The 16,412-nt window shown below is 45.8% G+C and overlaps 1 protein-coding gene across 2 annotated transcripts in view; it reads right to left on the bottom strand.

Moving 5' to 3' along the window:
• Window positions 1–16,412, bottom strand: part of HRAS (HRas proto-oncogene, GTPase) — a 300,976-nt gene that overhangs the window by 60,365 nt on the left and 224,199 nt on the right. The window lies entirely within an intron of this gene.

Here is a 16,412-nt window from a genome sequence, read left to right as displayed (position 1 = left end):
ACAAGAAAAGTGAGCTAGCACCATCCTCAGTACTTCTCATACGCCATCCACCATTCCTTCATCACCCCAGGCGACTGGGATTTGATTTTCTCGTAATCTGCATCCCACGTCTTGCAACTATAAAGCAACGAAAACTATCCTTAAAAATAACAGATATTTTAATCTAATGAGCACCCGGATAACCGATACCTCAAGTACATCGAAACCTCAGTCCTGGCTACTCAATTTCACTTTGCCTTGTGCCCGAAGACAATGCTCCTGTGTCGGAGTTTTCTTTTCGGCGAAAATGTGGGGGTGAATAGCTGTGGCACAATTACAGGTATCGAGGAAAAGTTTCACATCGGATCCCACTGGGCCCGAGATTCTCCTACTGTTGGCGTTCTTTTTCAACGGTGTCCTTATTTAAAGATCATGGTTCATAGTCGGGGTCTGCTGTAAATATAGTCCGGCACGCTTCATGTGACTGCCTACACTTTTATTTTAGTCCTTCCACTTACTAAAGGGGATTCTTCTTACTTCTAAGGTTTGCATATTCTGGTATGGCACGTCAAATTCCGCCCCAATGTCTCTCCCCAGTGATTCTAGGCTGAATCTTTAGTTGCAAAACCCATTTTTTCCCACGACTGTGCACTCCCTGAGGCTTGACTGCCGCTGTTTGGCAGGGCTCTACCACATTCGATTGATAGCGGCATAGGCAACTCATGGGTGTAAGTACCTGTCTTCCCTTCAGGAACACGGGCAGCTTTGGCTCTCTGGTGAGTCACAGAGTAACACATTACAACTTCTATTCTCCTTCAACATTGGCCAGCATCTCCCTCCTACCACAGCTTGCATGCTCTTGCAGACCTTGGCCAGATGGTGTCAGATAGTTCGGAGGGGTTATATCATTGATGTCCACCTTATTCCTTCAGTAATGGATTTTTCAGTGTAAAGAGGACCTGGCCAGCAAAAAACTCCGAAGGGGAGCATGTAGGCCTTGCTAAAGCAGAAGCCACTTGTCTAGGTACCTCAATACAATCAAAGGCAATGCGTCTTTCCCATCATTTCCTCGTCTCTGGTGGCAGGCAGAGGGGGCTATACTGGGGCAGCCACGCTTCCTCCCAGGTGCTCACTCATCTGTAAGTATGTGATACCTCAGGACCCAGGGCTTTTGGGTGGTATCTGTTCTCTAAGCCAGGGGTGGGCTTCAACATCTCTTGTACCATCTTCACAGGAGCTGCGCTCCGTTCTCTAAGGGGCATGTGTGAGCACTGTGACAATTTTATGGCCCTTGGGCTTCCTTCTGTATTTCTTGGGCACATGCTGAATTACGAACTATCCCCTTCCTCATTTCCTCGACTGGGCACAAGTTCCATTTGTTCTGACTCTTACAGACTGGGCTTGTCAGTCTGTGCAGCTAGAAGGGCTCCCGAACAGGATTGCCCAGAGGGGTGTCCCACATGGAAAAGAATGGGGGTCCACTTGAACTGCATTTCCATTGTGGGCTGTCCAGGGCTCACATTTGCGTCACAAGGGGTCACATGGGCGGTGTCTTCAGTAAACAGCTCCCCTACTGTTTTTCATTTATAGATTATTCGTCCCAGCTCATGCATGGGCGCTTCTGCTGGGACCTAGATGCAGCAGTCACATTTGTGGGTAAATACGAAGTAATTGTTTTCACTTCACACAGGCTTGAATTACGGTCACAAACTTGTCTCTTTCTGTCAGTTCCCTTTCTCATTCTTTGAGGTCAATCGGCTCTGGTGCATTTGGAATAACACAAGTCTCTCGTACTTTTTGATGTGGGTCTAATACCTACAGTTTGACAGCCTATTGTCATTTTATGTGGTGTGGACAAGGGAGAATAGGCAGACATTTTGTGTGCCCACTAGCTTTAGCTAAGCGTCTTCTCTATTGCCAAGCATCCTTTCTGGCTGACATCCCATTGACATAACCAGATCCATGGGCTTTCATGGTTGGCGCTGATCATTTCCTGTATGCGTCAAAGGCTTTGTCCTTCTGATATGGCATGGATTCCAAGTAATGAGTAGGAGGAGGTAATGCCTGGATTACTACTAGTAATCCTCGTTGCTATTAGTTTTACTCTTCCTCCTAACAGTCATTATGACCCTCACCAACACTGTGCTATGTTCAGCCTTCGCTGCTGGGCATGGCAAGCAGATGGATACTGGCAACAAAATCCCCTTTTTTCCAACCTTTATCAAATGGCTCGAAATAGTTTTCAAATTTCACGCAAGTTACTTAGAACCATATGTAAACATCTGTTGCATGCGATCCAGCTTAAAAGTGCCACAGAGGACTACTTGCAGGTATTTAAAAGAACATAACAGCTGTCTGAGGAAGTGTCTGACTTTAAAGGGAAAAGCTTGTCAATCTGTCTCGAGCTAGATGTGTGACTCTGGCTCAGCCCGAGATCCTTTTGGACCCTCGAGCCAAACACGAGCCGCGCTTTAAGAGTAGCCAGTTCAAAGCACCCTGGATCTACTCCTTTCCATGGCTATGCTCCGCAGGTGCTGTTGCTACTTCCAGTTGTCCCCTGAGCCCCTCTTCCTGACTTCTCCGGGACATAGCGGGAGAGAGCAAAAATAAACTGGAAAGGAAGAGACAGAGTGGGGAGAGAAAGAGAGACTGGGCAGAGGAAGATAGTTAGGAGGAGACAAAGCAAACAGGTGAGGGACATGGGAGGGAGGAAGGAAGGATGGGAATTTGGCACGTGGAGCGGCAAGAAATGGGAGGAGAAAGCAGGGGGAGGAAGGCCATGGAAGAGTGGCGGCACTGTGACAGGTTAATGTGAAAGACAGGTAGGGCTGGGGTAGAGTCAGTAGTGTGATGTACCTGACGGACTGCCGTCTCTACCTGTCGATTAGGGGCGCCAGCCTGTCAAATGAAGTACATATCTAATTAGGGGCCAGTCTGCCTCTGTCTCCGCCTTTATGCCCCCTCTCCTAGGCCCCGGACCCTACTTCAGACCCCTCTTAACATGTAGCAGTATGGACACGTTTTGTTAGACCGTCTTGTGTTTTAGCGCTTACAGCCTCTGAGTCGGCTTTTCCTACAAATGTTCTGGCTTTCCCACAACTGCGGCCGAGTTGGAAAGTTTATAAACATGCACTTCTGGCATTCACTCCACAAAGATACTTAAGTGTCTGTACTTAACTTTGATTACGAGAGAAGCTGTCGCACTTTATTCTTTCTGTCTTCTCTGTGGTTCTGGGCAGCACGACAGGGACGAATAAGCCGGTGTGCACGAGGGGGCGGCCCCTTACAAATACCCGGCTTCCCCCAACGCTCGCTCAACCGTGAGTGTGTGGACCCAACTTCTTGCTGTCGGTTTCCCAACTTCCTCCTGCGCGATGGCGACCTGAACCAAAAACAAGCTCTCCAGCGCTCCTGGAAAACCCATCTTCCCTCCGCAGACAGGTCAACCAGGAAAATAAGGGAAAAGGAAGAGAGGCGTGGGCTGAGGGGAGCTGGGAATCTCTTTAAATCGGCTCTTGTTTTTCATCGGGCACGTTCTGTTTTTTAAATTATCTATTTATACACAGACCGCCGTCTTGCAGGTGCTCGGCGCTGAGCTCCTCAAAATAACCACTTTACCTGCAGCCGAACAGTGGTTTCTACTGTGTGCCGCCCCCTGCCAAGGAACAGGCGGGGTGCAGGGTGACGAGATGTCACCCGAGGGCAAACACGGGATGTGAGGGGTAAGCGAGGCGATGAGGACTCGAGTGTACCGGCGGGATATTCCTCAAGTGACCCCGTCATCCCCACCCTTTGCGGGCAGCCTGTGTCACACAAGAAGCATGCAGACGCTCTTGTGTTGAGTGATCAGGGTTGTTTACGTTGTACAATGGAATCTGGAACTTCAACAGAAAAGATTCTTCAAAACGCAGCTGTTTTACCCCCAGTGATGCTAATTAGGCCTAGGCGGAGTTCTCGGATTTCCACGAGCGGAGAAGCTGCATTGCTCGTGCTGATTTTTTTTAGCGCTGGGAGTTTGTCCCCGCGCTATAAAATCAACGTGCAATGCACAACACACAGCACAAGCGGCAGCTTCCTCAACACGAGCGGCAGCTTCCTCAACGCGAGCGGCAGGTTTCTCAACGCGAGCGGCAGGTTTCTCAATCCGAGCGGTAGAGGCTTGCCGTGACCGCCCACCTTGACCAATCTCAACGGAAGGTGGGCTAGTGTGTGATTTTTAACACTCGCCAACCTAATGTTGGCAAGCTGGGACAGAGGAAAACTCCACTCTGCAGAGTTTTTCAGAACTCTGCGCTCTATATGGAGCGCGGAGTGGGAAAAACTCGGTGAACATCAGCAGAGCCGAATTCATCACCCACCCCTAATGCTAATAAGGAATGTTAACACCAACAGTGAAGCAGCCCTAACCAAGCAACACGGTCCGTCCAAAAGACCTGCCACCCTTGCAATAACGTTCTCCACGTGAGGGGGTGGCACCTGGTAGTGAAGTGCAGGGCCTTGAGAGGAACAGGGCTCTTTGACAAGTCACTTCCTGAAGAGCCATGGAGGTCACCGGGGCCACCAAGAAGGGGTGGGGTTTTCAGTCTGGCACTACAGGAACAGCCACTCCTACCCTTAACAACACTACAAAAAGGCTTGTGAAGCAGCGTACCCTATTGAGGGATTTGCAAAACCTGTGCACAGCCTCCACGCACGAGGTGGAAACCTACTCTTTGGCAGGTTTCCAGCTCACCGCAGGTTCACTGTGTAGTACTAGCTCTTCATCAGGTGACAGTGTGAAGAGTGCTAAGGTCGTGTGACTCACAGTGACATCCTAAATTGGAAAGTTTGGTCCAGCCATTGCTAGTTGGATTTAATGGTCATTCCAGCAAGAAACAAGGTCACCATGTCCTCACTATCTATATTTTAAAAAGCTTAAGCTGGAATTTTGAAACATTTTCAAAAAGTAAATTAAAACAGAACATTAAAATCAGTTTCATATCTACACCAATCTGTTAAGTCAATTGATGCCATCCTAGGCAGCTGTATTTTTTGTTCCTACTTTAGTGTTGGTGCTCATGCATGCTTTTTTGTAAGTGCAAACACAAAGAGACAAAAGTGGCTAAGATGACGAAACATCCCACCCTCCTGACGTACAGAAAAAAACTAAAGTCACAGCTGAACAGGCTGCTCTGGTAAGTAGGTGATGTGCTGAATGCTAAGCGGTTGCATTCAAAGCAAGATGGGCTGCCATGATCAATCAATTGCGCTGTGACATCATTCTAGATGATTCTAGCTTCCAGTCACTCACTCAACAACCTGCTCTTAGGTGTCTATATCCCTCTGCATTCTGATCTGGAGTCACCCCTTCAACAGGAGAAACTGCTGCTCTATCTACACTAGTGGCGCACTTGCATTTATCATACGCAAAATACAAGTATCAAAAATGCTGCTGCACGGATTCTTTCTCCACAGTCAACCAAGAGAACATATAACTCCAGCCCTGCAATCGCTCCACTGGCTACTTATAGTTAGCTGGGCAATGTTGAAGCCACCTTCATTGTCCACAGAGCCACCCAAGGAAAATAACGGACCTATCAACAAGTTAAATTCAAGCAATACAAACAAAACACAACACTGCTCTCTAGACTTGCACCACTTATCATCATACCACCTTGTCATAAGAAATCTGTAAGGTACACTGCTTTCTCAGTACAAGCCAGCAAGCTCTGGAACTCACTACTAGGCATAATTATAAGTATTTAGCAGAATATACACTTCCAAAGACAGTTTAAATCATGACTATTTCCAAGATAGGTCAACCACCACATATTCTGGCAACAAGGCCCAAAAAGACAGTCATACTCTCAAGCACAATCTTCAGGCTACAACCAACAGATCAGAAACAACCGATCAAGCAATCAGCTTTCGATATGCAGGTAATCTAAGAAGGGGTGACCTCTGGCTCGCCAGGGCATTATGTAGTTATGCAATTTCACTTATAACACGAATGGCCCACAATAATACTAAGAACAGAATACTCGGTGGTCTGCAGACAATTGTAACTTACACCTCTTGCATTCACATAAGATATCTGCTACAAGGGTGGTCCATCACCAGTACTGTGCAGCCAAAAAACAGATATCACCAAATGACAGGCATGGAATAACTGAAGAGATCTGTCACAGACTGCTGAAAAAATTGGAGGCCTTTAATCTAGTCCACCACTGCAGGTCCCAAATATCTATACACTCAAACCACTTCTGCACATCTCACAATGACACTCGGAAGTGGAATGAAATTGCCAATCCCAGCAGATCTCTCCACTTCTCTCTACCTTCAACCGTCCCAGCTCAGGATCACAACTATACAAAACATCTCAGATTGGACAACCCAGCAGAGTAACCAATTAAGCAGACTATAATTATGACAAATACCATAAAGGGACCTGCAGAACTTCTCAAAGCTGACACTATGCTCAGAACCATAAAACTGGGCGTCTGTTTCTTAAACTTCATCATCCACTGCATTGCTACACGCTGTGCACCATAAAATGATAAATGCACCTCAGTGCATCAGAAACACTTCCCACATAGGATTACAAAACACACACAAAACCCTTTTAACCACACACCCTACTTTGTAGTTTAAACTTTCATAAGTTGCCTGAACAACTTTGGAAGTAGCCTCTACTGTAGACATGATAGAAAAAAGGTTTAAGACAGAGAGATAAAAAGTTTTAGAACTTTTAAAAGTACAGAGAAATTTTTTTTGAAACTTTAAAAAGTTTTCAGAACTTTTCAGAAACTTAGTAGTAAGTTTTAGAATAGAAAAGTAAACTGTTTTGGTTAAATGTACATATACTGAACAATTTGGTATAATATTTTCTTATGAAAAGCACCAAATGACAAAGTGGTAAAGCAGTTACAAGTACTTATCCCACCACTAATGTAGGAGGCTGGCCTGACTTATAGTGGGTACCTTGTGGTACTTGCACCCTGTGCCAGGTCCAGTTATCCCTTATTAGTAGAATAGAGGTGTTTCTAGCAGCTTAGGCTGAACTAGGAGACATGCAAAGCTCCTACCATACCACTTATATCACTTAGCACAATATCTTAAGAAAACACCATACTCAGAGTTACTATATTTTTATGACAATATGCCAAAAGTATCTCAGAGAATACCCTCACTTAGGAGGTAAGTAATATACACAAGTTATATGTACAGAAACCCAAAACAGGTAAGTAACAGTAAGAAAAGTAGTGCAAACAATGTAGAATCACAATAGGATGCAAGAGGTAGACATAGGTCTAGGGGCAACACAAACCATATACTCCAAAAGTGGAATGTGAATCACGAATGGACCCCAGACCTATGGGAGCTTGTAGAGGGTCGCTGGCACTGTGAGAAAACAGTAAGGGTGTCCAAAATACCCCACCCCAAGACCCTGAAAAGTAGGAGTAAAGTTACCCTACTACCCCAGAAAGACAGAATAGTCGTGATCGGGGATTCTGCAAGAACCACAAGCATCAGCAAAACACTGAAGACGGATTCCTCGACCTGAGGACCTGTCAAGGAAGGGGACCAAGTCCAAGAGTCACGCAAGTGTCGAGGGGGGGCAGGAGCCCACTAAACCCCGGATGAAGGGGCAAAAGGGCTGCCTCTGGGTGGAAGAAGCCAAAGATTCTGCAACAACGAAAAGAGCTAGGGACTTCTCCTTTGGATGGAAGATGTCCCACAGCGTGCTGGAGGTTGCAGAAGTGTTTCCAAGCAGAAATACTGCAAACAAGCCTTGCTAGCTGCAAGAGTCACGGTTGAGGATTTTGGGAGCTGCTGGGGTCCAGGAAGGACCAGGATGTCGCCCCTTAGAGGAGGAGACAGAGGGGGCGCTCAGCAACTCAGAGAGCCCCGGCAGAAGCAGGCAGCACCCGCAGAAGTACCGGAACAGGCACTTAGAAGATCTGTGAACTCCGAGTCACAAAAGGAGGGTCCCATGATGTCGGAGTCCAACTTAGCGAGTTGTGCAATGCAGGACGGAGTGCTGGGGACCCAGGCTAGGCTGTGCACAAAGGAATCCTTGGAGAAGTGCACAGAAGCCGGAGCAGCTGCAAATCACGCAGTTCACAGGTTTGCTGTCTGGCGTGGGGAGGCAAGGACTTACCTCCACCAAATTTGGACAGAAGGGCCACTGGACTGCGGGAGACACTTGGACCCAGCTCCCGAGTTCCAGGGACCATGCTCGTCAGGATGAGAGGGGACCCAGAGGACCAGTGATGCAGAAGTTTGGTGCCTGCGTTGGCAGGGGGAAGATTCCATCAACCCACTGGAGATTTCTTCTTGGCTTCCAATGCAGGGTGAGGGCAGACAGCCCTCAGAGCATGCACCACCAGGAAACAGTTGAGAAAGCAGGCAGGATGAGGTGCTACAATGTTGCTGGTAGTCGTCTTGCTACTTTGTTGCGGTTTTGCAGGCGTCCTGGAGCAGTCAGCAGTCGATCCTTGGCAGAAGTCAAAGAGGGAAGTGCAGAGGAACTCTGGTGAGCTCTTGCATTCGTTATCTGAGGAATAGCCCAGAGGAGAGACCCTACATAGCCAGAAAAGGAGTTTTGGCTACTAAGAAAGGAGGCTTGGCTACTGAAAGAGTAAGCACCTATCAGGAGGGGTCTCTGACGTCACCCGCTGGCACTGGCCACTCAGAGCGTTCCATTGTGCCCCAACACCTCTGAATCCAAGATGGCAGAGGTCTGGGACACACTGGAGGAGCTCTGGGCACCTCCCCTGGGAGGTACTTGTCAGGGGAGTGGTCACTCCCCTTTCCTTTGTCCAGTTTCGCGCCAGATCAGGGCTAGGGGATCCCTGAACCGGTGTAGACTGGCTTATGCAGAGATGGGCACCATCTGTGCCCATCAAAGCATTTCCAGAGGCTGGGGGAGGCTACTCCTCCCCAGCCCTTCACACCTATTTCCAAAGGGAGAGGGTGTAACCCCCCTCTCTCAGAGGAAGTCCTTTGTTCTGCCTTCCTGGGTCTGGGCTGCCCAGACCCCAGGGGGGCAGAAACCTGTCTGAGGGGTTGGTTGCAGCAGCTGCGGCGGAAACCCCGGAAAGGCAGTTTGGCAGTACCCGGGTTCTGTGCTAGAGACCCGGGTACTGCCAAACTGGAATATGCACGGTTATATGTACACAAAAGGAACATACTTACCAAAGGGTAAGGTACTTTTTATTCTGATTGATTCCTTTGCATTTTCCAACAGTTTTCTTATCTTATAAATGAGTGGCAAAGCAATACCTCCCTGTGAGATGGCAGTGAGTAATGCTGATAAATCAAGGAAGTGAGGCCACACAGCTTAGGCAATGTACCCATCACTCTATGCCTGACACATGAGTCAGCAGTGGGTAACAATGACCACGTAGCTGCCCATCAGGTTGCGCAAATGGGACTCATATGAAAGGGCTGTGAAGACAGCGATAGCCCTTGTGGAATGGGCATAACTGTTCTCCCGGCGATGCTTCTTAGCTAAGGCCTAGCAGATATTGATGCAGAGGATGGACCAATGCATTATGGTGTATTTAGTAATAGCCTTGCCCATATTCATCTCCAGCAACGCTCAGAAAGAGCTGACCATCCATTCTGCCCTGTTGTGAACGGTCGATGTAATATAACACCACAAATCTGGGTTGCAGTCTATGCAGTCACTCCTGCTTAGCTGAATACGAAGGAATAAAGATGGACTGGCTTATAGCAGTGGTTCCCAAACTTTTTCGACCCCTGGCTCCCTTGACCTATTGGCCATTGGCTGCGGCTCCCCTTTATTACACTTTTTTTGGTGGGTGAGGGGATGTAACCCCCTCCTTAGGAGTGTTTCAATTTTTTCCCCTCAAAATAATTCGGATGAAGCCCATGAAGGTATTGTAATTATAGATGTAATCCTATTCTATCCACTGCAAAACCCCATGCTGTGTCAACGACTGATTGGAGGGACAAGGGGTTCTCAGAGAAGTGAACTGTTACTGCATTGTGATGTAGTGTTCTTTATACAGCTGTATCTATAGCTCATTCCTGAGCAGAGTTTGTGAGGCCCTGATAGATACAGGAGTGCTGTTTCACATCCTGGGTGCATTGATGGAGAAGGCCTGTGTCTGCGCTCTAGTCTAACCAATGCCATCATTTACTTTTGGTCTTCTGCTTCTGATTCGTGAGAGTTGTTTATGGATTTTTTCATTAAATGAAACACATAGTCTGGGAATAGATTATGTTTCAAAACATTTAGCCTGGCACCTCCTAAACTTTTCATTTGTTTCTACTAACCATACATGGAATGTATACTTTACTCTAGTTCTCTAATCATACTCCTTCAGTTTAGTTCAGTTCTAGGCTTATGCTTTTGCTCAAGGAAAAATAACATTTGATACAAAGCACAAATTAAATACCACAGAAGATCTATTAATTTGGAAGAAAAGTAAATGTCTGTTATGAAGCACGTGCTATAAAATATTTTCTGAAACACAGAGATCTCATCTTAGGTATAGAACACTATTATATAATTTCCGTTCATATTCTATCATAAAATTAGTACATTTCAAACTTTTTTATTTTTCACATAAAATGACATTTCAACCAATCCTCCCAAAATTAAAATTATATTTGTTCAGCAAAATATTTAATCTGAAAAGAACAAGACATCCAGGGGCCTGAAAAACATAATGCTGCAGGATGTGCGTGTCATTTCATTCCAAAAACACACAATTGTCGAAATTTGGCTACACCAGTAAGACAGAGGGAGACATTCTGTCAACCTTTCCAGTCTCTCTTTGTGTTCTGGGAAGCTTGTTTGAACATAGTAGCTGCAAAAGTGAACTAAATCTGCTTTATGGACAGCCGGGATTGTGCGGTCTTTTAACATCGATTACTGGGCATTACTGCAAAGGAGCCTCAAGCATGACAGCGCCTCAGCTAACAATCTCTTTTCACCTTTTCTTGAGAAGCCTGTGAAGGAGGCAGTTCTGCTTCAGATGAAAGTCTTTCTGTTGTGCATTCAGGGCGGAAATTAACAGTAGGGCCCCCATGTTCAGTGCGCAATGATGTCAGAGCCCGATTCTGAGTTTTTCACAATGGAATGTGGTTCCTAAACTGTGTGCTTGGTGCACGGCGCCCCTTGCGAGATATGAAGGCGCACTGGGGTGCCGCGGCACACAGATTGGGAACCCCTGGCCTATAGAAATGCATTATCCACCTTTGGTAAAATGGTTGTGTTTGTGCAAAGGATCAAATTATTTAGGTACAAAACTGTGAATTGCCACCAACAAAATTATCTTCATGGAAATAATATGAACTAGGCAATTGTGCATCAGCCTGAATGAACATGCCAGCAAGAAAGTAACACAAGAATCAAATCCTACTGAGAGTCAATAAACGGAGTGCGAGGTAAGAAGTAAAGCATACCTTTTAGGAAACTCACATCTAGTGGTGATCTAAACAGAAACGGTTGCTCAGGAAGGCAAATGAAGGCACTGCTCAATCTCCACAGCATTCTAGGGCGACAGACCGGACCATACTCCTGTGAAAGCACATCCGCTCTAGATGGAAGAGGTGGCTGAATGCTGAGTGCCACGAGATGAGCATATTACATCCTTGGTGACTAGTCTGATCAGGATTAGCTGTGCTCAACACACGTACCCCATGTACAGAACTTTTTTACACAAGTGGTATTGGGGGGAAATGTGTGACGTAGGCACTGAGAAAAGATGAAACTGAGAAAATCTCTCCAGAAACCAATCACAAGGAAGAACATGGCAATGAAAAAAAAGGACACTTCATGTTCAGGACTGTAGCAAAGTGATCCACAAATGGAAGAGCCAGTCAGGAGATTACCTTCGTCATTTCGGGATGCAACTCCCACTCATAGTCCTCTATTATTAATAACAGAGAACATATGCCCTCACGTTTAGGGAGCCTGCAAGATGAGCTGCTACCAGGAGGATTACCTGTCAATGTGACAACTGCCACAGGACAAACTGCCTAACATTATGTCCAGAAGCAAAAACCTACCCTCCCTGTTGATTCAAAAGTTCCGTGTTGTGGAACAGAAACTGAATGGTGCATTCCCAGATGGAAGGAGAAATGCCTTAATTGCAAGATGGACTGCCCAAAGCTCAAGCACACATATGTGCAGGCACTGCTCCCATGGAGGCTAAAGCTGCGCCAGTAAGTAGGCCAGGTGGACAACCCAGCCGAACAAGGAGGCGTTCGTGATCATGATAAGTGAAGCCTGCAGATGGCTGAAAGGACATGTTGCTGAACCTGCAGCCATTTTGTATTCTTTCGTTAAAACTAGATGTTTTGGACCACCTCGCTTCTGAGGTACACTGCCTGGCAAAACAAAGCTAGAATTCTAAATCCAGCTAGCTCTGTGACAGAAGGCCCCTTTTTAAAAATCCTTTTCAAGGGCTTCTTACATTCTTTTAGTATGAAAGTCATGCACCTTATTGGAATTTGCCCTTATGCAGAGTCACCTCAAATTATTTTTGCCTTTTTGATGGCTGTAGGGCTCTGTGCCCTTTACTACTGCTAACCAGTGGTAAACCACTTGTGCTCCTCCTTTCAACATGGTCAAATTAGTATACTCCTGACTGGAATATTTAATGTACCTAGCAGTCCCTAGTATATGGTACCAAGGTGTACCCAGGGCCTTTAAGTTCAATGCCACAAACAGACTTCAGCACCCAATGTGCCAGCCACTACAGTAGCACTGTAAACATGACTGCAGGCCTGCCACTACTGGCCTGGCCATGCAGGTTTTAACTACAAATTCGACCTGTCAAACTTGCCCCTCTTGACAGGACTAAACCTTCATTTTTAATATTTAGTCACCACTAAGTACGCCTTATTACCCAAATGGCAAGGTGCATGGTATTTAAAAGTATGGTGTGTAAAGCTTAATGTTAAACTTGTTGTGACAGCGAAAAAGCCCTAAAAACTATTTTCACTGTAGCAGGGATGGCATTTCATAGAAAAAAGCATTAGGATACCATATTAAGTTTAATAAAGGTTATCTCCACCTAGGCCACAGGTACAAATTTATTTTTTCGAATTTTTGAAATATTTATTACAGGCCCAATTCACTAGTGAAGTTGGATTTGTAATAAATATTTTGGAAGAAGTCTTTTGACAAGTTACCTTTGCTCTGCTTAAAGTCCCTGGAAGCTAAATCTGCATTTTGTTCTCCAAATTCTGTGAGCCATTATTTCAATAGGCGTGAATGAGGTGTGAACTTGCTCCCAGGATGGGGACACCAGGCCTTGGGTGTGGGGAGGTGTTGTAGTGCCCTTGGCAAGGCGCCCTGTGATTGGGGCCCATGGACTTCATTTATTTCAAGCCGTCTACCCTGACTCAAGCAGATGTAGCCAACACCCAGGTGTGCATCCTTCTTTTATCATCTCAGCCAGATTGGCCTTTATCACAGTGGGCCTCTTATTGACATCACAGTGTCAGATCCTGCTGGAGTGTCATGAACCACTTGACAGGTCTGCTGCGTTTTTACAAATAACATTTGGGGCGCACTTCAAAGGAGGAAAACAAATGCCAAAACAATTTGTGCGTGCCCACGGTTTGGTTGCTGAAAGCTCAGCTTTGGTCTACTAAACTTCTCTCCCTCAGTTTGTCTGGGGTACAGGGAGTGCCTAAAACCCTATTTTAGTGTTAGATATGGAGGACACTAGCATTACCATACTACACGAACACCCAGTCCTCGGAGTCCAAGTTTAGTATTGCTGAACACTTCAGCCATCTTGAAACTGCCCAAAGTGGGTACAGTTAGCTCTGGGAACGTTTACCTCCTTAGTTAGTGTGTCTGCAGAGGTAATTATCACTGACTAGCTCGTGCCAGGCCTAAATATGGTATCTCCAGGCACCCACTTCAGAACACTCTTACCGGTGGAAGATCAGAAGAGGACTGAACCTGCTGTCTGAGACCTGACAAGAACCTAGAATTCTGGAGCGACTTTCATTCTTGTACCTAGGATAAAGAAGTGGACTCTAAGTATATTAAGGCTGACCTCCTGTTAAAGCTGCAGGGAGACAAGCTACGAGAAGCATTTTCCTGCAACTGCTCAGCGGACCAGTGGCAACTGGACCTATAATAAACCTTCCTGTTGGCCTTTGCTTGCCAACCTGGGAGTCTCTTAAGTGTAAGAAGGCAAGATCTCTGGCCACGAAAAACCTGGTTAGTGTATCCAACCCACGCTCCATCTCAGTCTGCATCAAATTGACCTAATTCTAGTTCTACCATGACCATTGACTTTCATTAGCACTTGTGGTTCTTGCCACTATTTGTACTTAAAATATAAAAAATGCATGACTGGCTCCCCTTATAAGTTTTTTGTCATTCCGGTGATTTTTATCCAATTTTACTCAAGTTTTCTAATTAATTGTGGGATTTGTATTGTTTTGAATTTCAACAAATACGGTCTTAGTACTGCACAAATATTTTACACATTGCTTCCAAATTAGGCCTTTCTGATCTGTGCCATAGCTATCAGGGGATTGAAGCCCAAAAAGGATTAGGAATACTAGTTGAGGTAGGTATTTACCCCCCTCAACTAACAACCCGATTTCTTACACACCTGCTAACACCACTACCTAAAGTTTTGATTTCTGTCACTTGTATTCTCCTTCGAAGGCCTATGTGAAAAAACTTATAAATAGTGGGGAAATCTGGTAGGGATCTAGCATTAGATGCTCAAATGCTTGGGAAGAAAAAGCTCTGACATTCGTTGCTTCAGTATCACTATTTTGCTTGTTTCTGCATAAAAAAATGGGTTTTAGACTTTAGGTAGGCTTGTGGTCACTTTAATTCCACAGAACACAAGTCTAAAGGCTGCAAGGGCCCATCCACTAGTGTAGATCCGGTTAGACAGAAAGGGTGCTTTGCACCTTAGCTGTGAAACTCTCCTGATTTGGGAGCCAATTTAACGTCAGGAACAACAGATGGTTCCCCATCCACTGTCTGGGTAGTTGGGTAGTGGCACTAACGTGATGCATGAGGCCAAGCAGACAAGATCTGCAGAACTGAAGTCAGACTGAGTCAGGAATCTCAGAATCATCTATCGAATATCTGCAACCCTCTGAGGATGGGAACAAAATCCCTTCTTGCAGGTCTTGTTCAGTATCCACCCTATGAAGGTCAGCCTCTGCCTAAGAGAGAGGTGGGACTTTTGGCTGTTGACAGCAAAGCCCAGGTCATGGAGCGCATTGCGCATCCACGGAAAGTGTTCCTTGAACAGCGTTGATGACTCCAATTTCACTACCCAGTCATACAGGTATAGAAATACGTGGGCTCCGGACCATTGTAGTGAAACCAACACAACTGCCAGCACTTTTGTAAAGACGTGTCTAGTGGGTGTCAGCCCGAATAGTAGATTCAAGTAATCAAGTAACATCTGTGAGTGGGAAAAACTGGAAAATACAAAAAAGTGTCTTGGAGATGCAGGGAAGGGGTGCAACCAGTCTCCAGCACTCACGGCTATAAAGAATTGCCTAAAGTACATCATCTTGGACTTGTTCTTCCAAATGAAATGTTCAGAAGGGAATAGAATCCGAGGTCCCTTTCTTCCTGAGGCACAATATTGATGGTCCCTTTGTTCAGAAGGGCGAGGACTTCCACCTCCCAAATTAAGACATGTAGTTGGTGGCACATCCTAGTGAAAGAAGAGTGGTTTAGAGAGAGGTATGGGTAAGGCATGGTCAAACAGTTCTTGCAGACTAGCTGGCTTGCCAAGTGATCCGTCATGATCATCTACCAAACGGTAGAAAAATAGGAAACCTTTGGCACCACAGAAGATGATGTTATAATGTAGGCAGGTGGAGTGGAGGATGTAGAAGTGACAGAGGTTGGTAGAGGCTGGATCTGCTGCTGGTGATAGGTGATGGTAATCCCAGCAAGCAGCAGGGTTATCTAAGAAGGTTGAGGCTGATGTCTTTGCTGAGACTATACTGCTTTGTAACAGCCCCAATACTATCTATATTTTGGTGCAATTGTGTTGCTGGGGAAGGTAGGCCTAGCATGTTAAAATTCTTGTGTTGTTGTTGAAGTATGCAAGGGACAAGTCCGCCTTGTCACCAAACACCTGCTCACTATAGAAAAGTATGTACAGGCACGTTGCTTGAACATCTCAAAAGAAGCCAGTGGGATGTATTGTAGCATGCCAGCAAGGAGAGATAACTGTGCACATGGACCAAGCAATAATGTCCAAAGAATCTAGGCTGCTCTTCAAGATCAGCTTGGATGCATTCAACCTGTCATTGCCCAGATCCGTAAATTATTTTTTTCAAGTGTACTGGCAAGCCAATCACTCGGGAAAATGTGTACATCGGGATTACTCTTTCAGAGTGCTTTCAGTTTTGGAGGCCACATCTCCAAAGGGCTAAGTCCATTTCTGAATGTCCCACATCTGAAAAAA

The sequence above is a fragment of the Pleurodeles waltl genome, chromosome 3_1 (genome assembly GCF_031143425.1).
Source record: "Pleurodeles waltl isolate 20211129_DDA chromosome 3_1, aPleWal1.hap1.20221129, whole genome shotgun sequence".
NCBI lineage: Eukaryota > Metazoa > Chordata > Amphibia > Caudata > Salamandridae > Pleurodeles > Pleurodeles waltl.
This window is presented reverse-complemented; position numbering and strand designations above follow the sequence as displayed.